The following is a 27,137-nucleotide window of genomic DNA, read 5'->3' on the forward strand; positions in this document are numbered from 1 at the left end:
CTAGGAACTAAACTATGTTAGTGTACAAGGCTTTAGAAGAGTTTATAGCACCATTTGGTGCTATTGTTTGGTGTTCACGGCTCTGGAACTTCTTGGGCTGTGAACACCTTATTCTTGGTCTTCTAATGGTGTTTTCTAGTCCTAAACTCATTAGGGTACATGTCTAAATTCAAGCCTAGGCCTTAGGAAGTGTTTGTGGCATTAAAACACCCGTAACTTGAGTTTTCGGCCCATGAACCATTTGGTCATGTGTTTGCAGCCGTGAACACCCATAGGTGTTGGTATTTTGATTTTTTTTTGGGTCCTACACACATCAAGGTTATGTGCTATGCTAGTCTCTTGGTTCCATGTAGGCATTTAGGGCATTTTGGCAATCTAAAATGGAGTTCACAGCCCAAGAACTTCCTAGGCCGTGAACTCACTTTCAACCTTTGATTCTTAATGATTTTGTGGTCTAAACATGTCCTGGTAGTTCCTAGGTTGAGTTCCAAGGCTTAGAGGGACATTGGGCACTCTTTTGGCCCTTAAAAAGGAGTTTACTCTCCAAGTGTTCTTGGGCGGTAAACTCCCAAATCTTGGGGTTTTGATTTTGATGTTATTCAACACAATCTAAGCTATATAATATCACTAGATAGAAGGGCTCACGATTTGGGATAAAAACCCGAACATCCGTGAGAGAGAATTCGGCTTTTCTCTAGTTGGAAATGCAACTAATGAATGAATATGCTTCAGATTTCTATATATAGTCCTGAGATTTTTGGCAGAAAATATTTTATTCCCGGAATGAACTCTAATATCATAGAGTATTGGAATAACAGTGTTGCACAAAACCCTAGTGCATCCACTCTCCTGATATCTCCTTAAGTGCTAAACCTGAAATACTCAAACTTATACCCAAAGTCTGAAATTTCACTGTAACTGTTCTAACTTCTATTGGTTTGATATGGTTTGTTCAGAATGGAAATTTTGGGTTGTCACAATATATATATATATATATATATATATATATATATATATATATATATATGTAGGAGTTTAGCAAATTAAGCTTTTTTAGTTACAAATCTATTGCTTGTTTTATCGTGCAACAATCAAGTTGCCCATAAGTCCTCCACTAATTTCACAATGTTTATCACTTGAAAACCCTGATTCTAAGGCGAGACGCTCCAATTCCATGACTGTTTGTAAAAGAATTTACATATATATATATATATATATATATATATATATATATATATATATATATATATATATATATATATATATATATATATATATGGTTAAATATAACAAATAGCTATGTATTTTCATTTGTTTATTTATTATATTATAGCACCCTAATTCTAATTCTTCTTATTACAACGCTTGATTTCAAGAAATGTACCTAATTATAACAATGTTATCTTAGGATATTTCAACTAAATGACCTAATAGGGGGGGGGGGGTACAATGCCATGATTGGGTTGGTTTTTTAAGGTACAATGTCTTACAAAGAAAAATACTGAAAGTAAAATGTAGTGATAGAATGAAACAAAAGTATGATGCTGTAATAAACAAATAAATATAATTACTTTGATATTTCTTCCATCTAGCCTAACTCTATCTAATATTTTCATTTTGTGGGTCCCATCTATATGGAAAAAGAATATGCAAGTGTTGTCACAATACAACAATAAGCAACAAACCTGTTAAAAGTTCTTGAATTGAGCTCTTTAGATATCGATACTCCTCTGTACAACCATAACCAGCTACTACAAGCACAATTATATTTTCTATCATCCAACCATGTTACAATGATCCCAAATCTATTAATAAAATGGACAAAAATTAGAGTATCTTACTATTTTGGGTAGAGAAAAGTACATTTCCTAAAATGGGAAAGTATATTACTATTGGGTTAAATGCAAGAAATAGAAAAACACTTCTATTTAATTGTTTATTATAGCATCATATTTTTAATTCTTCATATAACAACATTGTACTTCGAGAAAACCGGAATAAATGTCCTAAATTCATTAGGGTTTTTATTGAAGTCATGAAGTAAACCTGGTTTTAAAACACAATGATGCGATGCACCTCCTTCCTTGCCTTATATTTATCAACTACATTTCATAGCAATCAAAATAACAGTTAGGACATGGCAAATAAAGTGCATCACCTTCCACCCACCTATAAGACATCACATAATTACCAAATTAGCCTTGAAACAAAAAAAGTTTTGTGTTACCATTTACCAATACATTGTTTACATAAACTAGAGCTAGATATACTAATGTTGACTTAAGATTACAATAGCAAGCTTTTTGCACGTAAATATTGTCGCTTTGAAGCAAAAATTAGTTTTTCTTTTGAGATATTAAGGCAAGTAACCTACAAATTGTGGAAACCAAAAAAGATATCAGGGTTATTAGTTTGCTTATAAAAACTCCTTTTTACAACAACTCAAATTAATTTCATATTTAGAGTACAAGATTGTGGTGTAAAAAGCATAACAAAAGGTGTTACCAAATGATAAGTGAATGCAAAAGGGAAGAAGGGGAAAGAGTGAGAAACCAACTTGACCATTGAGTCTTACCTTTTGAGACAATAGAAATGCCAAATCTCCACTTCCACAACACAAATCAAACACATTACTCCCTTTTTTCCAAATTATTCCAAAACACGCACAATAATACATAAATTCATATCCTAGTTGACATATGTGACTTATTTATGCAACAATTGTACAATTTTTTACCAAATTATGTAACTATGTTTCAGTTTGTTATAAAAAATTTAATAATTTTTTATACTTTGTTGTATATATTGGTAAAATGATATTGGTAACAAATTGAAAGTTGACTGCTTAAATTGCCTAGAAATCCACTTTGTTGTATAAATGGATAGAACTTAAGTTTGTTTCATAAATAATTCATTTACCCTTAGGGCATTGCCTCACTTTACACTTTATAACCGATACTTATAATTTGTAATTCTGGAACAGAATCTGGGTAAACCTGACATTCGAAAGAGAAATTTAATCGTTACCTATTTGAATTAACTTCCATTTTGTATCTATATCCGATGTTTCCCTAAACTCAACATGTCATTTTGTTAGTGGATAATTCTCTTGTATTAAGTCCATGTATACTTATGTGGTAGCCTTTAGTATCTCGGCCCTTGTGGCCCATGATGTATCTGTATATATTATTTTGTGCATGTTTATTGCAAATCAAGGAGAACGATACTCACTTTTATGGTAGTAGAGCTCCAAATTTTAGTTATTCTACCTACCTTATCTATCTCCTAAATATTCTCTCTTTCCTTTTTTCTCCACCATATTTCTCTCCCTTCCTTCTGTGGTTGTCGATCAATACTAAACAGTAGCAGACGCAGAACGTTTTAGTAGGGGTGGCACTAATATTTTTTTCCGAAAAAATCTAAATTAGTAGTGGCCCTCGTATTTTAAGCAAGTACACCTAATAGAAAAAACATAAAAAAACATAATTTTTTTACACTACGTGCCGGAATCAAAGCAGTGGTGTGGGACCCCACTGGGCTCCACTAAGGTCTGCCACTGATACTAACCCTACTGTTGCCGTCTCCTTCCCCTACAAGAAACTCATATCGGACTCCACCATGTCCACAACAAACAATACGGTTCCTCCTCCTCCAAACAAAGTGTTCGGTATAACCAACATCAAAACATACATACCACTTGTCATAGACATTGAACGATTCAAATATGATTCTTGGAGAGCTCTATTCTATATGCATTGCAAAGCCTTTGATGTGATCGATTACATCGATGACTCGACCCCTAAATCCATGGACCTTGAATGGGAAAAGATCGACTCCATCATCCAACATTGGCTCTATGGTTCTATGTCTCAAAATGTTCTCAACATGCTGTTGAAAGATGGTCAAACTACAAGAGATATTTGAGACTCGATCGAGTATATTTTTATACAACTACCACAATGAACCATACCAGAAGCCTGCCATATCGATCATACTTCTTCTCCAAATATTCTTCATGCCTTAAGAAATCCCTCTAATAGTGGAAGAAACAACTGTAACCAATCTCGCCGGAACTACCATTGCCATCCCAACTAGGGTCGCCGCCAATTGGACCACTAACTTCATGCTCAATAGCAGTTTGGTTGGGTGTTTATCCCATCACCACCAAGTTATCATCAGCTGCAGCAAAATGCCATTCCTCCTAGTTAATATCAAGCCCCATGGTAGCCGAAAAACCTCATCCCCAACAATGACCCAATCAGCTTCAGTGATCCAACTCGCCAAGCCTTCTAGGCCCGTTTCCTTCTCCTCAACAATAGATCAATGGAAATGGACACCAAAATCAACCTAGTGGTGCACTAAAATAGGCCCATGTGACCTCTCATGGTCTAGCTCTATGCTACAACTTCCGCCCCCTTGTTCCTATCTCTCAAGCATAGAAAATTATGAGGATCAACCCACACTTTTTCCATAAATCTACTCTAATAAATTAAGGTTTTTTTTGTCACATGTCGAACTCTCATTTAATTTGTCAAATATCATTTTGTGGTTATTTTGAATTAATTTTTTTTCCGCATGTCATTTTATGAGTTTTCTTATTTTAATAAATTCCATATAATATTTTAGTGTAATAATTACAATAAATGTAGTAATAAATGAATATCAATTTTATTAATAGACTTACCTTCTTATTTCAAAATTCCCAAATTAAATCTCATTATTATTTTGTTTATCTATTTAAAATTTAAAGATAAAAAATCAGTTTTTAATAATTCATTATTTTTCATATTTTGTTATAAATCCAAAGTTTTTAAATAATTAGACCATTATATATATATATATATATATATATATATATATATATATATATATATATATCAAACCATGTAATACATGCGTCTTCCACCTAGTGTTTAGTATATTCTCGTTAAATGATCCTAAGAATACGGGTTGGACTATTGGTATGAGTGCTATCGATCATGATCATTCTATAGGTTCATTCTACTGAAGGTATTCTCAAAACCAACTAACCATGGTATTCCTTTTATCTATGTTGGTAATGGTTCTAAAATTCCTATAAGTATGACGAGACACACTACCTTACCATTCCAAACCTCTTTTGCACACTTTACCTTAGTAATGTCCTTATCACCCCAACATAATTAAAAAATATCATCTATGTTCGTTATTTTACTCGTCAAAATAAATGTTCCATCGAATTTGATGAATATGATTTTACTGTTAAAGATTATAGGAAAAAACAACCTCTAATATGTTGTGATAGCATCGACCCTCTCTACGATGTTTGTCCTCCAACCCCTCAAGTGTTTGTTGCTTTGATTCCCCATTTAGCATCAACGTTTGGATTATCCTGCAAACCAAGTGTTGAAATCTTTAATTTCAAATAATTTCATTTCTTGAAATAAAGACTATTATAATGTTCTTTGTGAACCTTGTCAATTTGGAATGTTTGTTCGTTTATCAATTTTTTCATTGAAATTCTATTGTGAACGATATTTCATATTATCTATTCTGATATTTGGGCATCACCGGTTATTAGCTCTAGTGGTATTCATTATTATGTTATATATTTAAACCACTATTCTCACATTCTTTGGGTCTACCCCATAAAACACTAGAGTGATGTTTTTAGAAAATTTCTTCACTTGATAAACATTGTCAAAACCCAATTCAGAACAACAATAAAAGCTTTTCAATGTGTGTGTATTGGGGTGTTATGGCAATCATTTATTTCATGATTTCTGTGCCAAAAATGGCATTTCTTTCTGCTTTTCATGCCAACACACCTCTCAAAAAATGATAAATCTGAACACATGATATGAACTGTAGATAATGTTGTCCAATCCTACTATTCCAATCTCACCTCCTTCCACATTTTTAGGTAGAGTCATTACATATGGATATTTATTTACTAAATATCACCCTATCCGCTGCCATTCAAAACAACACCCCATTTTTTTCACCTCCACAAAAGCCATCCAACCTAATCCAAACTTTAATTGTTTAGTTGCCTTTGTTACTCTCATCTCCTCTCTAAAAATTATCATCTACCGTCATGTTATTTTTGATAAAACCATCTTTCTCTATGGCTACATGACTCCTAACAAAACCTCATCCTATCCTTGATGATAACAACGAAACATCTCCTATCTCTTTCCATCACCTATATTCACATCAAAATACTCCTCGCGACACTTCAACTCTTTCCAACCCTCAAATCAACCCTCCCTCGGTACCCTCCCCCTCTTGGTATTCCACTATCTTTCCATCTACCTCCTATCCTTAACACCCTTTCAACCCTCTCCATATTCTACTCATCCCCCTCTTGGAAGAGAGTTTTTGGCATGATCTACCACTTTACCCATGTTATGCACCTATCCAATAGTAATCATACCTATATCAAAATATGCTGTCATTACATTTAAAATATATATATCTCATACGTTATTAGTTCGTTTTGTAATTAGATTTCACATATTACCTTCAAAGATAACCACCCTAAGTCGATTTGAGTGAATAATCCATCCTAGAAAACTTTATACATTGGCTTCAAAGGATAATATTGGTGGGTGACCTCTAGGAATGACATATTCATAGAGAATAAGCCTACAAAACTCATTCCCACTGCCACATACAACTCAAGTAAAAGTGATATGGTATAGTGGCCAGCCATGGGTGACAACCATGGTTTCATATATGGGGTAGACACAATTTATGTACTCTAGGGCCACTCCTCTGGGGCTACTCCAGGTGTGTTGTTCTTCGAGTTACATTTAATTAAAAAATCGTTAGTCAAAAAATCATTTATTTCATGGTTATTTTGCTAAAAATGGCATTTTTTCACGTTTCATGCTAACACACCTCTAAAAAAAATGATAAATATGAACACACGATACGAACTGTAGATAATGTTGTCCAACTTTTACTATTCCAATCTCACCTCCCTCCAAATTTTGGGTAGAGTCATTACATATGTGATATTGTCATATTTATACACATTCTAGGCAACATTTTACTACATTATGATTAATATTTTGGTTATTTGCAAATATAAGTGGTACTTACAAGATCGAATTGTATTTAGCAGTCAAGAGGAGAAATCTTGAAGAATAAGGACCAAAAACGACAAGAAGCAGAACTTTGGAGGATTGAAGAATTAAAAGAAAAAAAATCCTAGCGAAAAACTAAATCCATCTCGTGAACTTCACTTACACGACGTGGAGTTGGTGATTCTAGAAGATGAGTACACGGGAAGTTAGAGTCCTAGCCCGATACGGATTCATCATAATTCACGACGTCGAGTCTTACTCCACGAAGTGGAGTACAAAAGTCACGAAAACAATATATATCTTTGGTGTTTACGAATTTGAGAAGACTTCTGGAGATTGAAGGGTTTAGAAGACGATTTTTGGAGGAGTTTAAGGAAAAGAAATCGAGCTTTAACATCCAAGGAAGAATAAGTGATCATAAACTTTTACCTTGACTTGGTACATTCAAACATGTTTTTATTTATTGAGTTTGTGTGTTTAATTTCAGCCATGAACAGCTGAATCTAGCTGCTTCTGTTTAGTTAGATGAAACTTCAACTCATGGTTTAGTTTAGTTACTAGTATTATATTTTGTGTGTGTGTGTGTGTATATATATATATATATATATATATATATATATATATATATATATATATACATATATATATATATATATATATATATATATATATATATATATATATATATATATATATATATATATATATATATATATATATATATATATATATATATAGGGAGTCGTGTAAATGAGAACCCAAAAAAGTTAAGAATCCTAAGAACCATTTTTTAAAATGTTTTCATTAAGAGAATTTTGAACAAATTCTACATTATATCGTATTAAGCAAACTTTTCCACTTTCTAGTTTACAAACTACTTGCCACTTGTTGTTGGACTACCATTTAACCGTCGTCGGACCACCATTGGACCGCCACCGGACTATTAGTAAATTTAATTACATATGTTGGTCGTATTCACAGCTTAATGTAAAAAACATTATAACTCTAATTTTTTGTAATACTTTTTTTATTTTCCAGCCAAAATATACAAAATTTTTGTAAAAAAAATGAATTATGTTTTGAAAAAAGCAATTTTTTTCTAAATTGTAGAGTTCTTTAAAAAAATATATAGTGTATAAGAAATATTCACAGTTTAAAATACAATATTCACTGTTTAATAAACATAATAATGTACTAATACACAGTTTAATATTTTCAAGCATACTTTCATTCATATTTTAACATAAAATATACAACTTAATACAAACCGTTTTTAGTTTAATACATCAAATTCACAACATAACCTAATGCAATTCATTATACACTAATGTACATATTTAAAGAAGTCAAACTCAAACTCCCCCACCACCACCACGACCAACTACCACACTTCACCACCAATCACTTGTGCCAATGGCGCAACATCATTCCTTCCAAATCAATCTGTATATAAAATCATTGGTTGACAACTTAAATACAATTTTCACAATTTAATAAACTAGTTAATTCACTTATTCAAAGTTTAATGCAAAATAATTATAAACACTAATACATTATTACATACACAAAGTTCATTAAAAATTAACAACTTAATACAATCATTTCACAGTTCAGTTCAAAGTTTAATATAATATATTCATAGTTTAATACACAAAAAATATACATTCACAACCATATTCTCAACTTAAAACTTACATGTATACCTTCAGATCTATATGCTATTCTTTCTTTCAAAACTTATTTACACAAATAATCACAATTTAAATTTTATATGCTTTATTTAAAATTAGATTAAATCATATATATGTATAATGTTTCTTTCATCTCATATTTTAGAAGCAAACAAAAAATTAATAAAAAATTTACAACTTAATACAGTTAATTCACAGCCTATTAAAATCAATTCATAGTTTACTACAGTCAATTTATAGTTTAGTATAGTCAAATCATAGTTTAATACATAAAATTCATAACCTAATATGATAAATTCAAAGTTTTATACAAAAAAATATACATTCACAACCATATTCTAAACTTAAAAGATATATTTCAAAACTTTAATTCATAGTTTAATAAATCCAATTTCGGTCCCTTGTTCATAGTATTTACATATTAAAATATAATTGATTGTGTTGAAACATTTCATCAGATACATTGTGTACACTACATAAATTCATAGTTTAATAGAGCTTTTCAGAACTCTCATTCACAATTTAATAATACGTTTAGGACTCTCATTCATAGTATTCATAACATAAAAACATATTAATTCATGCATTTATAATAACTAACTTAAATAGAAATAAACAATAGTTAAAGCATTAAAACATCACAGTTCAAAGCTTAAAAAAAGTCAAAATTCATATTATTTGAGAAAACACTAACATAACAACACACATTTTAAATTTAATTCACAACTTAACAACAATAAAACATAAAGTGTGAATAAAAGCTTGATGCAAACATGTCACACCCCCAAACCAGAATGACGGAAACATTCGAGGGTGGATGACTTCACGTAGTATCACAACAATTGAATATTGTAAAGAAAGTAACACAACCATCATATATATATATACTGAAAACGTATATTGTTGCGTTATACATATTAGCAAAAGAATATTACAATATGATGATAAATGTTCAAAAATGAAACATCCTTAGCGTTCCTTCTTCAAAGCTGATAGTTACCTGTATTAATGATTCCCTGAGAAATACAAGTGATTTTGAAAGAGTGTCAACAATTAAGTTGGTGAGTTCATAAATGTTTTGTATTGAAAAGAATGTCCTTTTTGGTAATAAATCGATGAACGAGGTTTTCAGAAAATCCAATATTTTCTATAAATTGTTTGAAAAGTTCCCATAATTTGTGTATGTTAATGTGTTTCATACTTGAATAGTAATGATAAACTTTGTGCTAAAGATAGTGTGGAAAAACTGAATGCATATATGAATCTCGTAAATCAAACTTGTTTTTATACTTTAATGTGAGTTTTATAACCATATTATTGACGCTGACTGCCTGTAACAACATTCTTCAGGTGTTGTAGTGTTATGACATTTGTCACTCCAGACCTGCCGGTGTAACTATAGCTAATAGTTTAGGTGCGGGGTTGTCAATCCCGTATAGATCTATACACAAGGAGCACGCTCTCCCTCCAAGAGATTATGGTATATAATACAGGACTTGAAATGCATACATACGAGTACGTTGAAGTTTGAATATTTCACATTACTTGGTATAAACAGATTTACGATAAGAAAGACTTTACTTCATTTGAAAGTAGTTCATTTGTCAAAAAGTATATGTAAAATGTATGAATAACTTGTTAACTATACTCATTATAGTTTCTCGAAAAGTATGTTTTCCATTTAGTAAGAACAACTTGGCGATATAATATTCCTTTAAACATAAAGATATTTGTATCAATACTCTATAAGATAGGTATTATAATTATGTTTATAAAATGATACTTTTACTTGCAATGTACTTGTATCCCCCCCTAAAACATGAAAAGAATTTAAAAGTAGGGGTATGAACTCACTCGTTTGGTTTGAAGAGAGAGAGGCTAGAGTTGAGCAGAATTTCGACCACGGAAAGTTGCGTCTTCGGCTCTTCGGGGATCTCTGCAGCGTAGATCTTTCGTCGGGGGCTCAAGTGCGGAAACCTAGGGCGTCGGGGTGATCTCTGGAGCTTAGAAGTATCGGAGAGTGATTGAGAGTTAGAGAAGGTGTGCAAAAACCCGAGGCTCAAACCTTCTATTTATAGGGCTGGAGGATGGCGTACGCGGGGCGTACCTCCGAAGTACGCGGGGCGTACCTCGGTTACGCGGGGCGTAAAAATGCGTCACGGCTTACGAATCCGGTCTAGCTAAGCGTAGAGTTGCAGCCGATGGGACTCGACTCTGGGTCTAGTACGCGGGGCGTACTCTTGGATTATGCGGGGCATAATCCAGTCTTCCATCTTCTAAATTCCGTAACTTTCGCGTACGGGCTCCGTTTTTCACGTTCGTTGTATCCACGCGTAGGTGAGATTATGCTCTACAACTTAAATTTAGACTCCGTCGGCTAGTTTTGACTTTATTTTTAATGATATTTTGTTAATAGGCCGGGACTACTAAAGTCTGTTAAAAATTCATAGGTTCTTTATTCGACGTCGGTTTTCGTTTGTCTCTTTATCGTTTTATTACTATTGTGGAGATCTTCAACTTCCGTTTAGGTGGCGATAGCTAAATAACACTAAATCTTCAATTTGAGTTTTTAGCCCTCTACTACTATTACGAAACTTAGGAAATTCGTAACTTCTTCATACGAAGTCCAATTTGGGCGATCTTTTTATGCACGCTCACCTTTTAACGAGATCTATGACTTTTGTTTAGATACTTAAGGCTAAAATGCATTTTATTGAGATTTCACTTTTTACGTTAAATAACGTTTTAACGGCGTGTCGTAAATATACGAGTGGTTTTAATTTCTTCAATATAATCCGGTTTTGAGCGTTCTTTACGTTTTTGGAAACCTTGGCATGATATCTAATATTTGATGCATCCCAACTTAGATAATTAAACGCTTTTATTTTTTAGGTTAATTTCGTTGTATTTGACTTTTGAGCGTTACACTGTTTTTGGAAAATATAGGGTTGTCACATCATCCCCCTGTTAAGGGAATTTCGTCCCGAAATTTAATCTAAGATAGAGTTTACAGGTTAGGAAAAAGATGCGGGTAGTTTTGTTTCATCTGATCCTCGCGTTCCCAGGTGTATTCTGGTCCTCGCTTGGTGTTCTAGCGGACCTTTACAATAGGTATGCGGCTTTGTTTAGTCCTTTTTATTTCCCGATCCATGACCTCTACTGGTTCCTCTACAAATTGGAGATTTTCATTTATTGCAATTTTGTCTAGAGGGATGACAAGGTTCTCATCGGATAAGCACTTCTTTAGGTTTGATACGTGAAAGGTAGGGTGCACGTTGTGGAGCTCCTGAGGTAGTCTAAGTTTGTAAGCCACTGGACCGATCCTGGCAAGGATCTCGAATGGTCCGATGTATCTAGGGTTCAGTTTCCCGCGCTTCCCGAAGCGTATTAATCCCTTCTAGGGCGAGACCTTTAGTAGGACTCGATCTCCGACCTGGAATTCCAAGGGTTTCCGTCTTTTATCTGCGTAACTCTTTTGTCTGTCCATTGATGCTTTTAGACGTTCCCGAATCCGAACAATCTTCTCCGTAGTTTCCCTTATGATTTCTGGTCCAGTGAGCGTGTTGTCTGTTGCTTGTCCTTTTGCGAGCTGCGTGTCCCCCACTTCGGCCCAACACAATGGTGACCTGCATTTGCAGCCATAGAGGGCTTCGAACGGGGCAGCCTTAATACTAGTGTGGTAGCTATTGTTGTACGAGAATTCGACCAAGGGCAGATGTGTGTCCCATGCCTTACCAAAATCGATTACGCAGGACCTCAGCATATCTTCTAGGGTTTGTATGGTTCTCTCGCTCTGGCCGTCGATTTGTGGGTGATACGCGGTACTCATGTCTAGCCTTGTCCCCAAAGCTTTTTGTAGCGACTGCCAGAACCTTGAGGTGAACCTACTATCTCGGTCCGAGATAATGGATATGGGCACACCATGTAGTCGTACAATTTCTTTGAGGTATGCCCTCGTTAGCTTTTCTAATTTATCTGTCTCTTTTATCGGTAGGAAGTGCGCTGATTTAGTTAACCTGTCGACAATCACCCAGATAGTGTCGAGTCCGTTTGCCGTTCTGGGTAGTTTGGTTATGAAATCCATGGTTATACGTTCCCACTTCCATTCTGGTATTTCTGGTTGTTGCAACAATCCTGAGGGCTTTTGGTATTCTACCTTGACATTGGCGCATGTTAGACATTTACTCACATAGGTAGCAATTTCCGCCTTCATGTTCGGCCACCAGTACAATTTCTTGAGGTCGAGATACATCTTATCGGAGCCGGGGTGTATGGAGTATCGTGTTTTATGGGCTTCGTTCATGACGACTTCTCTGAATCCGCCAAACTTCGGCATCCAGATCCGATCCATGAAGTAATGAACTCCATCATTCTTGACCTCAAACTTCTTATCCATTCCCCTTAAGTCTTCCCCTGCCACATTTACAGATGTTAAGGCTTCTATCTGGGCTTCCTTGATTTGTGTGGACAGGTGTGAATGGATTGTCATGGTTAAAGACTTCACTCTGCGGCCCGAGTATTCCTTCCGTCTGAGTGCATCGGCCACCACGTTTGCCTTTCCGGGATGATATCGAATCTCGTATTCATAATCATTTAGTAGTTCTACCCACCGTCTTTGTCTCATGTTGAGTTCTTTTTGGTTAAGGATGTGTTGGAGGCTCTTATGGTCGGTGAAGATCGTACATTTCGTGCCATAGAGATAGTGTCTCCATATCTTTAAAGCGAAGATGACTGCTCCTAGCTCAAGATCGTGTGTTGTGTAGTTCACTTCATGCGTCTTTAGTTGCCTTGAGGCGTAAGCGATGACCTTCCCTCTTTGCATCAGGACACACCCAAGTCCTTGGTCTGATGCATCGCAATAGACCACGAAGTCCTCCGTTCCTTCTGGTAATGTTAGGATGGGCGCACTACATAAGGCTCGCTTTAGCATTTGAAATGAGGTGTCTTGTTTTTCTCCCCAGTCAAAGGTTACATTCTTCTGAGTTAGGGTGGTATGTGGTTTGGCAATCTTTGAAAAGTTCTGTATGAACCTTTGGTAATACCCGGCAAGTCCTAAAAATTGCCGGATTTCTGTAGGGGTCCTTGGTGTCGTCCAACTTTCTATTTCCTTGATCTTAGAAGTATCCACGTGTATCCCGTCCTTGCTTACTACATGTCCTAGGAAATCCACTTTCTGAATCCAAAATTCGCACTTGGAAAATTTTGCGTAAAGCTTCTCTGCCCTCAACGTTTCCAAAACTTGGCGGAGGTGTTGGCTGTGTTCTTCCTGGCTTCTAGAATAGATGAGTATATCATCTATGAACACGATCACGAATTTATCTAGGAAGGGATAACATACTCGGTTCATCAGGTCCATGAACACCGTTGGAGCATTTGTCAATCCGAAGGGCATTACCACAAACTCGTAGTGACCATAACGTGTTCGGAAAGCTGTTTTGGGGATGTCTTCTTCCAGCACTCGCAGTTGGTGATAACCAGATCTAAGGTCAATCTTTGAGAAAAAGCTCGCTTCTTGTAGTTGGTCGAACAGATCGTCGATGCGCGGTAGGGGATATCGGTTCTTGATCGTGAGTTTGTTTAGTTCCCGATAATCGATGCACATGCGAAAGGATCCGTCCTTCTTTTTCACGAATAGGACTGGTGCTCCCCATGGTGAGAAGCTCGGTCTGATGAATCCCTTGCTCAACAGCTCGTTTAATTGACTGGACAATTCCTGCATCTCGGCTGGGGCTAAACGGTAAGGCGACTTTGCTATTGGGGTAGCTCCGGGGATTAAGTCGATTCTGAACTCAATTTGACGCTCTGGTGGAATTCCTGGAAGATCTTCTGGGAAAATATCTGGGAAGTTGAAGACTTCCGAAATGTCTTTAATGTTCTTTGGTTCTTGTTTCTGGTCTACTACGTGGGCTAGAAAGGCATGGTATTCCTTACGAAGATATTTTTGTGCTTTAACACAGGAGATGATTTGTAAACTTGAACTAGGTTTGTCACCATAGATGACAAGGGTTTCGCCGTTTGGCAGATTGAGGCGAGCAGCCTTTTCGTGACAAAGTATATCGGCATGGTGAAGGCTCAACCGGTCCATACCGATGATGACATCGAAACTTCTTATCGAAATGTGCATTAGGTCGATTTGAAATAAGTGTTCGTTTAAATTTAGTGTGCACCCTACGTACATATCACTTGTGCTTTCCGTTTTACCATTAGCCATTTCTACAGTGAATATTTTATTGAGTGGTTGGGGTATTTGATTAAGTAAGCGTTTGAATTTATGACTCACAAAACTTCTCTCCGCACCGCAGTCAAAGAGTATGCATGCATAAATGTTGTTAAGGAGAAACGTACCCGTAACTACTGTTGGGTCGGGTATTGCTTCATTTTGGCCTATTGCCAGCACTCTCCCAACACCGCCAACGTTCCTCGTCTTGGGGCAGTCCCTTTTGAAGTGCCTAGTTTCTCCACACCCATAACATGCCTGGCTTATCCCAGTACCAGGAACTTGAGTGACTGGTCACGCTGGTGCCTTACAGAAACGGGCTGTGTGCCCTTTCTTGTCGCAGTTCTTATAGTGCATCTCGCGGCAATTACCGTGGTGATGGTAGTTGCATTTGCTGCACTTGGGCAGGTTCCCCGCATATGGTTTTGTTGGCACATGGGTGGTAGGAGTTGTGGTGGGAGCAGTAGCAGCATGAACCGCAACTATTTGTTTCTTTGAAGGTTCTTGCGAAGTTTGCCCCTTTCTCTTGTTCAAGAATTTCTTCTTCTTGTTGTTGTTGGCATTGATCTCGTTGTTGCTGTTCCCTTTGGTTGGTTCAGCCATGATAGTCGTGACTCCTTGACAGACACCATGATCAACGAGAGATTGCGCCAGTTCCTTGGCATTGTCGAAGGTCATGGGTTTGGAAGCTAACACACTTCCTCGAAGTTGGGGTGATAGTCCCCAGATGTATCTCTCGACCCTTTGGCTTTCCAGGGTTAGTATTCCTGGGAAAAGTGTAAGCAAATCACTGAACCTGTTGGTGTAACCTGCTATGTCCAAGCCTACCATCGAAAGACTCCACAGTTCCTGTTCAAGCTTCTGAATCTCGCCTCTTGGGCAGTACTCTCGAAGGAGCATTCGTTTCAAGTTTTCCCAACCCATGGAGTTCGCCACCACTAGGGTTAGTGTCTTGACGTGGCCGTTCCACCATGTCAAGGCGCGTTCAGAGAAAGTACAAGCAGCAAACTTTACTTTGCTCTCTTCAGGGCATGCGCAAATTTCGAATACAACTTCCGTTTTCTCTATCCATTGAGATAGAGCCAATACTCCCCCAGTTCCATAAAAGGGAATAGGTTTTCCGTTGGTGAAGTCTTTGTAAGTGCATACCCCAGAACGACCTTGACCTTGGCCATTTGTAAAGTTGTTTGTTCCTCCTCCCGATCCGTTGTTGCTCATTTGAGCCATCGCTGCGGTTACAGCAGTCTGGAACATAACGACATCCATAATTGGAGGAGGTGGTGGAGGTGGTGTTGAAGTTGAGTTTCTGCGTGTTGATCTACGAGGAGGCATGTTCTGGTAAAGAAAATAAGAATGAATACTATAAGTTTCCAATGTTTTGACAATCGTGTGTTAGTTGTATTTTGTAAATTGGTTTTGACTTTAGTTTATGGTTCCAAGGTAAGTATAGTAATTTTAGTTAAACCCATAAGTTTCCGAGAGGTATTATAAAGAAGTACTTCATATTTATATATATAGGTCACACCTGAGGTGTGTTACATTACACTTCTTGTTTGGAAAATTTGACCTACCTAGAGGTCTCCGATTACAGATACAAAAGGAAATAAGGGAAAAAAAACTTTTATCCGAAATCCTATTTTATAACAAAATTGTTGGGGCTTGAACAAGCTCTATTTGCGGCGTGTTGCACGTTTGGAGCTAGATTCGGCATCCGACTGTTTGATTCCCATCAGGCGTCTCTCGAGATCTGCTTGTTGTTCCTTCATCTCTCTTATTTCTTCTAGTGCCGTTATCATTTGGTTCTGAAGCGTCCCTGTGTAGATTTGGGTATTCTCATGTAGTCCTTCCAAACGGCGGATGTCTGTGGCGTTACCTTGAGTAGCAGCATTGACCTCGCGAACTCTGGCTGCTTGCTGGTCCGCCTGGTAGTTCTGGGTAGCTATAGCGTTCACAATAACAGGAAGTGCTCGATCAGCTGATCCTCCCCCACTAACATTGTAAAAATCCAGTAGTAGAGGTGGCTTCCCCACAGAGGAATGGGTCTCGGTTGATATGGTCTGATTTCGGGAGGATGAGGGATGGGAGGGTCGATTACTTCTGGTTCGGAGTCTGTTCCGCTAGAAACTTCCACGATCTCCTCGTCGACTTCGAATTCTTCTCCGACTTCGATTTCGAATTCTTCTTCGACTCCCTGTGTAACATCCAAAATTTCAAAACAATTAAAACTTTTCAAAATCACCCATTTTATTAACATTGTTACAAAAAGGTTTCCAATACATGATTTAACAGAGTAATTTCCCAGGTTCATATCATAAAACACCAACGCGAGGAACGGTACGATCACACCTTTGCCTTGCCACAGACTCTTGAGAACCTGAAACATAAAACCACAACTGTAAGCCCGAAAGCTTAGTGAGATACCCCCAGAATACCAACCACATATACGCCTTTCCAGGCCCTGACCTTCCGGTCCATGTGTCTCAGGGGACTTCCGTCCCTGCTGGGTAAACCTTCCGGTCCTACCCACGCCGACCTTCCGGTCCATCACACAACATAATCGCCTTCCGGCCCATAACATATTGCCTTCCGGCCCGTAAGCATAAAATGCACATATAACATAACAAGCAATCATATAGCAGTTCATAGACAACAATCGATCAACAGATCACATATCATAGCATTACTCTAACGAGATACCGGTTTAGCCGGTCACTATCATAACATTACCCTATAACCCAGTCAACATACTAATTGCATACATACGCCTTTCCAGGCCATGACCTTCCGGTCCACATAGTAACGCCTTCCGGCCCATAACATGCAATGACAACTACCCGGATTTCCATCCGATAAAAGGGTCGGCCTTGGTGCCATAAACCCTAGCGAAATAGTGAGGATAACTCACCTCGAAACTGCCGACTGAACAGATAGCTCAAGCTGCTCCGATCACTGATACGATCTCCACCTCTGGACAGCCACCAATGCACTGAACTCAAACAATAAATAACAATTACCAAAATACCCCTGGAACCACTGGTAAATCCTTGGTCAAAGACAAGGTCAAAGTCAACCCCTGACTGACCCTACTCGCCGAGTCAACCCTATGACTCGCCGAGTCCCCATACTCAGAACTTCGCTTAACCCGCGACCTAACTCGCCGAGTCACCCCAAGACTCGCTGAGTTCAACGACTCTGAGTCCACTCGCCCTTGACTCACCGATTCCTTAAAATTCCCTTTCAACACGTCGAGTATCCCCTTTTTACTCGACGAGTTCCTCCTGGAAGAATCGCGGGGCCACCCCGACTCAACTCGCCGAGTCTGAAGAACATCTCGACGAGTCCCAGTAAATCTTCAAGCTACTCGCCGAGTCTGTTCATCGGACTCGGCGAGTCCATGCCATGCAGTCGATCAAACTGCTTCCTGAGATAGGTATGGTTCCGAAATACACAAGCATGGGACCTTCTGGACCTCTAAAGGTCCTAATACAGGGTTATATTCATTCGGGTAACAAGGTAATAATCCATCTAATCACCAAATGGGTTCCATAAACCCTAAATCCATGCACACATCAATATAACAGAAATGACCTGAAATATTACCTGAATAACGCACTCTCTGTGTCCCCAAACTTCAGAACTCGAATCTCTTGCAGTTCCTTTAGCCAAGACTCTTCTCCTCCTTGCACAACAATTTCTTCAAGTCACCAATGGCCTTCAATCTTGCTCTAGATGTCCACAACCGCTTAGGGTTCTTCCCAATCGACTAAAAGACGAACAATGACGGCATATAATGCGTTATATACGACCCAAACCTGAACGGTTAGGGTTTTCGCTAAACAGCGTAGACTCGCCGAGTCCATATCGGACTCGTCGAGTCCAGTCGCGAACCCGCGACCAGGTCTGCGATCCTACTCGGCGAGTCTAGGCTCCAACTCGCCGAGTCCCCTCTTAAAACACCCCCAAAATCATAATTATATCAATACTTGAAATTCCGGGCTGTTACAATTCTCCCCCACTAGGATTAGACTTCGCCCTCGAAGTCTCACTCTGAAAATAGTTCCGGATGCTGCTCCCGCATCTCACATTCCGGCTCCCAAGTCATTTCCGATCCCCTCCGATGTTGCCACTGAACCAATACCGGAGGTACCTCCTTGTTCCTCAGAACCTTGATCTTCCGATCCCTGATGGCCACTGGTCTCTCAGCATAATTCAGGCTCGCATCCACCTGAATATCCTCTAATGGAACCACTGCCGACTCATCGGCTAAGCACTTCCTCAATTGCGACACATGAAAGGTGTCGTGGATCTGTCCCAACTCCGCTGGCAACTCCAATCGATAGGCTACCCGGCCTATCCTTGCAATCACCCGAAATGGCCCAATGTACCGGGGCCCCAACTTGCCTCTCTTCCTGAAGCGAATCGCTCCTTTCCAAGGAGAGGCCTTCAGGAGTACGAGGTTGCCGACCTGAAACTCAAGCTCGGACCGGCGTCTGTCTGCATAACTTTCCCTGTCGGCTCTGTCGAATCTGCTCTGTCGAAGCTGCTCTGTCGACTGAAGCACAATCTCTGTACTGCACATCACTCTCTGTAACCGAAAATTACCCAAGATGCAACTCTGCTCTAAATCTCAACGATCACTCGACCCATAAGGGTTAGGAAACCATGAACCACCGGATCCCCGATCCAAATCCCACTTTGTCCATTCTGGACCGACTGAGAGATCCACTCTCACTCTCAGAGCAACTCTCACAAGTTCTCCTCTTGCCATCACATACACATACTGAACTAGTCACAACACCCGCAGGTTGAAAGACCCGATACACTGATGATATCCTCGAACATCTCCCAAGCTGAACCACTACATCCACCCTACACTCTGATCAGAATCACACTGAGAATTTAAGATTCTCTCTCTCCCTGCATCCCTTCTGAACCTCAACAGACATCCCAAACCGGATGGGTTCCTACTTCGCTGCCGCGAATATGATGCTCAAAACCATACTCGAAATACTCTAACCATAACTCTGCTCTGCAGCTTTCACTTTCGTGAACTTGCACGCCCTTCGGAGTTACACACCTTCCTCTTTTCCTTTTCCAAGGAACCCTCTTGGCCATAATGCCACTCCAACCGGTGCTACGGTGCTTGCCCCAAGCGACACCACCCCTTTTTACGTAACCGCTATTCACATACTCTGGTTCTCATTGCAGGGGCTCTCAATCCCATGCACTCTCTCCACTCGTCAAAATCACTGCCTCAGCTAACAAGATCACTAACCCGGGGCCAGACCTTCCAATGCAATCACACTGCAACATACAACATCCGCAATCTCAAACTGATCCAGCAATACCAACAGAGTCTCCAGCATGACTGGACCGACTCTCATAACACATACTAGCCACTCGAGGCTATATCTCTGTGGGTCCGTACACCCAAACTCTGCGAACCCTCATGTTCTAACTCTGGGAACCTTCCGGTTCCAGCTCTAGAAACATGCACCACATAATCCCGTGGGATTAATGCAGTACAACCCATCACGTACCTCAAACATACCAATACTCTGATCGCATAACCCCGGTTACTTACTCAAGCTTGATCCCGGCCTTCTCTCAGGCCTCCACAATCAAATACCCTAGGTCTGTATCCCGCCCCGCATACCCGACACTCGCTCTCGTCGGCCTATACTTTGCGCTGACAAACACTGCTGAATCCCAACAGCTAAGCACCCTCACATACTCATCGATCTCCCGGAGAATTCTCCAATTCTCCCCCACTAAAGCACTGACTAACTGCCACCGATCGTCATTAACGACCTTTCAGAACAATCCTGCACAAAGAGAACATTTACCCACTGACTGCTTTCCACAAGCATAAGCAACCCCCAGCAGAACACATCTCCTCCCTGAACAATCCGCTCAAAAGAATCCAGTCTTTCAATCATCCACTCCACGACTGCAGATGCTACCCGACATTCAACCCAGTGCCGCATCTCCACTAACAACCCTCACGAACGATAACCAACGGAATTCCCAACAATAACCCGTAACCAAACCCACAACCTGCCAAAGGATGAATACCACATCGAAAACCGCACAAGGCTACCGGCACCAAAACACCAAACTATAACCATACCAAACTATCAGGGAACAACGAATGCCAAAGCGAAAACCTGAAGCACCAATCCATAACCATGCCAAACCCGTGAAACAATGAATACCGCATCGAAATCCACACAAGATACCAGCACGAACAATACGCCAAATCAATGCAAGACAATCAAGACATCATGAAAGCATCATACCCGCAGCTGCCTCCGGTACTGCTCCGTCTCCCTCTGCCGCGAGCCGATAAGCACGATCCTGAGCCCTTGGAGCTCTGCTCCATCCTATCCTCCTCCTAAACTCCTCAAGGTGGCCGGTGCTAGAGCCTGCACCGGTCCTGCAGAAAGTTGTGGATAGTTGACCCTCAAATGTCCAACCTGCCGACACTGATAACAAATCCTCAAATCCCGAATTGGCACTGACTGCGGACAATCCCGTGCACCGTGCCCCTCCTTTCCGCACTTGCGGCATGCACCACCGGACCAACAAGCTCCGGTGTAACCCCTCCCACACTTCCCACAAGTGTGGCCACTCCGATCCCCCGTTCTAACATCTACGGTCCTGGACCGTTTCGGCGCCGACTGCGACTGCATCGGGGCCTGCCTCAGCTCACGCAACTGCAACTCAACCTCTAACTCACGCCACATGGCGGCCTCCTGCAACTCCAACAAGGTCTCACACCTCTGCGCAGACACGAACTGTCTGATATCCCTCTTGAGCATACTCAGGTATCAGGACATCTGAGCCTGCTCCGAAGCGAACTCAGGGCAAAACATCGCCCTCTCAATAAACATCCTGGTGATCTTAGTCACCGACTCCGAATCCTGCTTCAGCTCAAGGAACTCCCGAGAAAATCTCTCCCTCTCATCTCGCGGAACATAGCGAGTACTGAACATCTCTCTAACTGATCCCCTGAAACCGCAGCCCCCCTGCGCGTCGGAATATGACCCCATGGTCAATCTCCACCAATAGGTCCAGAGCACACCTCGCCCTCTGATCAGCAGGGCATAAACTCGTGGAGAAACACCCCTCCACGTCTGATAACCATCTCATAGCAGCAATCGGGTCCTGAACTCCATCGAATGTGGGAGGCTTCGTATAATAGAAGTCCCGATACTGAAAACCCCGACTAGCTCCTCTCTTTGCCGTTGCTACAGCCGCTGTAACTGCCGCGGCAACCGTCTCTGCGAGAGCCGCATATCGCTCATCGAAATACTCAATCATGGCGGTCTTGACCGACCCAAACAACTCCGGCAACTCAGCCCGGAACAATGCAGCAACCCCATCACGCAGGATCTCACGAATCCTCGCATCCCGCTCGCTCGTGCTCGTCCGATCGATAACCTTCGACGGAACCGATCCACCTGGAACTCACTCTCCAGCTCCCGATCCCATTCCGGATCCACTATCATCATGCCTCGAGATCTCCATAATGAAGACACCCTACCAATCTCAGACACTTCCCAAAGTCCTGGGATCCAACTCTCGCAACCCTACCCTAGAGACCATGGTTTCCCTGATACGCGTATGGGTCCTGTGCTTTCAGTAGTACGGGCCCATACTACCTTCCACACCTACCCATATTTGTATGAAGTACTACCACAATACCCTAGGGAACATGCATAACAACTATCAACCCTCACCACTAGAGGAACACTGAGAATATCCCATAAGGGACCCTAGGCTACAGGCATCACAAATCAGGCAACATTATCATGAATTCATGAAGATCCCTAGCCTAACTCTAGCATGCTGTTCTATCAAGCTCAATAAAACAAATATCACGTATGGTATCTTGGGGTTAATTACTGGCTCTGGCTGATCGTACCTCTGCATCCTCCTTTTACTTAATTTGAAAACCATTTTAATTTCTCTTTTTAAAATCCTCCTCGATTTGAGACTGGAGTCACACGAATGTTTCCCTAATTCACTCAAACCAAGGCTCTGATACCAACTTGTAACATCCAAAATTTCAAAACAATTAAAACTTTTCAAAATCACCCATTTTATTAACATTGTTACAAAAAGGTTTCCAATACATGATTTAACAGAGTAATTTCCCAGGTTCATATCATAAAACACCAACGCGAGGAACGGTACGATCACGCCTTTGCCTTGCCACAGACTCTTGAGAACTTGAAACATAAAACCACAACTGTAAGCCCGAAAGCTTAGTGAGATACCCCCAGAATACCAACCACATATACGCCTTTCCAGGCCCTGACCTTCCAGTCCATGTGTCTCAGGGGACTTCCGTCCCTGCTGGGTAAACCTTCCGGTCCTACCCACGCCGACCTTCCGGTCCATCACACAACATAATCGCCTTCCGGCCCATAACATATTGCCTTCCGGCCCGTAAGCATAAAATGCACATATAACATAACAAGCAATCATATAGCAGTTCATAGACAACAATCGATCAACATATCACATATCATAGCATTACTCTAACGAGATACCGGTTTAGCCGGTCACTATCATAACATTACCCTATGACCCAGTCAACATACTAATTGCATACATACGCCTTTCCAGGCCATGACCTTCCGGTCCACATAGTAACGCCTTCCGGCCCATAACATGCAATGACAACTACCCGGATTTCCATCCGATAAAAGGGTCGGCCTTGGTGCCATAAACCCTAGCGATATAGTGAGGATAACTCACCTCGAAACTGCCGACTGAACAGATAGCTCAAGCTGCTCCAATCACTGATACGATCTCCACCTCTGGACAGCCACCAATGCACTGAACTCAAACAATAAATAACAATTACCAAAATACCCCTGGAACCACTGGTAAATCCATGGTCAAAGACAAGTTCAAAGTCAACCCCTGACTGACCCTACTCGCCGAGTCAACCCTATGACTCGCCGAGTCCCCATACTCAGAACTTCGCTTAACCCGCGACCTAACTCGCCGAGTCACCCCAAGACTCGCCGAGTTCAACGACTCTGAGTCCACTCGCCCTTGACTCACCGATTCCTTAAAATTCCCTTTCAACACGTCGAGTATCCCCTTTTTACTCGACGAGTTCCTCCTGGAAGAATCGCGGGGCCACCCCGACTCAACTCGCCGAGTCTGAAGAACAACTCGACGAGTCCCAGTAAATCTTCAAGCTACTCGCCGAGTCTGTTCATCGGACTCGGCGAGTCCATGCCATGCAGTCGATCAAACTGCTTCCTGAGATAGGTATGGTTCCGAAATACACAAGCATGGGACCTTCTGGACCTCTAAAGGTCCTAATACAGGGTTATATTCATTCGGGTAACAAGGTAATAATCCATCTAATCACCAAATGGGTTCCATAAACCCTAAATCCATGCACACATCAATATAACAGAAATGACCTGAAATATTACCTGAATAACGCACTCTCTGTGTCCCCAAACCTCAGAACTCGAATCCCTTGCAGTTCCTTTAGCCAAGACTCTTCTCCTCCTTGCACAACAATTTCTTCAAGTCACCAATGGCCTTCAATCTTGCTCTAGATGTCCACAACCGCTTAGGGTTCTTCCCAATCGACTAAAAGACGAACAATGACGGCATATAATGCGTTATATACGACCCAAACCTGAACGGTTAGGGTTTTCGCTAAACAGCGTAGACTCGCCGAGTCCATATCGGACTCGTCGAGTCCAGTCGCGAACCCGCGACCAGGTCTGCGATCCTACTCGACGAGTCTAGGCTCCAACTCGCCGAGTCCCCTCTTAAAACACCCCCAAAATCATAATTATATCAATACTTGAAATTCCGGGCTGTTACAATTCTCCCCCACTAGGATTAGACTTCGCCCTCGAAGTCTCACTCTGAAAATAGTTCCGGATGCTGCTCCCGCATCTCACATTCCGGCTCCCAAGTCATTTCCGATCCCCTCCGATGTTGCCACTGAACCAATACCGGAGGTACCTCCTTGTTCCTCAGAACCTTGATCTTCCGATCCCTGATGGCCACTGGTCTCTCAGCATAATTCAGGCTCGCATCCACCTGAATATCCTCTAATGGAACCACTGCCGACTCATCGGCTAAGCACTTCCTCAATTGCGACACATGAAAGGTGTCGTGGATCTGTCCCAACTCCGCTGGCAACTCCAATCGATAGGCTACCCGGCCTATCCTTGCAATCACCCGAAATGGCCCAATGTACCGGGGCCCCAACTTGCCTCTCTTCCTGAAGCGAATCGCTCCTTTCCAAGGAGAGGCCTTCAGGAGTACGAGGTTGCCGACCTGAAACTCAAGCTCGGACCGGCGTCTGTCTGCATAACTTTCCCTGTCGGCTCTGTCGAATCTGCTCTGTCGAAGCTGCTCTGTCGACTGAAGCACAATCTCTGTACTGCACATCACTCTCTGTAACCGAAAATTACCCAAGATGCAACTCTGCTCTAAATCTCAACGATCACTCGACCCATAAGGGTTAGGAAACCATGAACCACCGGATCCCCGATCCAAATCCCACTTTGTCCATTCTGGACCGACTGAGAGATCCACTCTCACTCTCAGAGCAACTCTCACAAGTTCTCCTCTTGCCATCACATACACATACTGAACTAGTCACAACACCCGCAGGTTGAAAGACCCGATACACTGATGATATCCTCGAACATCTCCCAAGCTGAACCACTACATCCACCCTACACTCTGATCAGAATCACACTGAGAATTTAAGATTCTCTCTCTCCCTGCATCCCTTCTGAACCTCAACAGACATCCCAAACCGGATGGGTTCCTACTTCGCTGCCGCGAATATGATGCTCAAAACCATACTCGAAATACTCTAACCATAACTCTGCTCTGCAGCTTTCACTTTCGTGAACTTGCACGCCCTTCGGAGTTACACACCTTCCTCTTTTCCTTTTCCAAGGAACCCTCTTGGCCATAATGCCACTCCAACCGGTGCTACGGTGCTTGCCCCAAGCGACACCACCCCTTTTTACGTAACCGCTATTCACATACTCTGGTTCTCATTGCAGGGGCTCTCAATCCCATGCACTCTCTCCACTCGTCAAAATCACTGCCTCAGCTAACAAGATCACTAACCCGGGGCCAGACCTTCCAATGCAATCACACTGCAACATACAACATCCGCAATCTCAAACTGATCCAGCAATACCAACAGAGTCTCCAGCATGACTGGACCGACTCTCATAACACATACTAGCCACTCGAGGCTATATCTCTGTGGGTCCGTACACCCAAACTCTGCGAACCCTCATGTTCTAACTCTGGGAACCTTCCGGTTCCAGCTCTAGAAACATGCACCACATAATCCCGTGGGATTAATGCAGTACAACCCATCACGTACCTCAAACATACCAATACTCTGATCGCATAACCCCGGTTACTTACTCAAGCTTGATCCCGGCCTTCTCTCAGGCCTCCACAATCAAATACCCTAGGTCTGTATCCCGCCCCGCATACCCGACACTCGCTCTCGTCGGCCTATACTTTGTGCTGACAAACACTGCTGAATCCCAACAGCTAAGCACCCTCACATACTCATCGATCTCCCGGAGAATTCTCCAATTCTCCCCCACTAAAGCACTGACTAACTGCCACCGATCGTCATTAACGACCTTTCAGAACAATCCTGCACAAAGAGAACATTTACCCACTGACTGCTTTCCACAAGCATAAGCAACCCCCAGCAGAACACATCTCCTCCCTGAACAATCCGCTCAAAAGAATCCAGTCTTTCAATCATCCACTCCACGACTGCAGATGCTACCCGACATTCAACCCAGTGCCGCATCTCCACTAACAACCCTCACGAACGATAACCAACGGAATTCCCAACAATAACCCGTAACCAAACCCACAACCTGCCAAAGGATGAATACCACATCGAAAACCGCACAAGGCTACCGGCACCAAAACACCAAACTATAACCATACCAAACTATCAGGGAACAACGAATGCCAAAGCGAAAACCTGAAGCACCAATCCATAACCATGCCAAACCCGTGAAACAATGAATACCGCATCGAAATCCACACAAGATACCAGCACGAACAATACGCCAAATCAATGCAAGACAATCAAGACATCATGAAAGCATCATA

The 27,137-nt window shown here is 41.1% G+C and overlaps 1 pseudogene; it reads right to left on the reverse strand.

Moving 5' to 3' along the window:
- Nucleotides 1-1,077: 1,077 nt before the first annotated feature.
- On the reverse strand, nucleotides 1,078-2,677 carry LOC128128005 (2-phytyl-1,4-beta-naphthoquinone methyltransferase, chloroplastic-like; annotated as a pseudogene).
- Nucleotides 2,678-27,137: the final 24,460 nt, after the last annotated feature.

Source organism: Lactuca sativa, chromosome 8 (genome assembly GCF_002870075.4).
Source record: "Lactuca sativa cultivar Salinas chromosome 8, Lsat_Salinas_v11, whole genome shotgun sequence".
Classification (NCBI taxonomy): domain Eukaryota; kingdom Viridiplantae; phylum Streptophyta; class Magnoliopsida; order Asterales; family Asteraceae; genus Lactuca; species Lactuca sativa.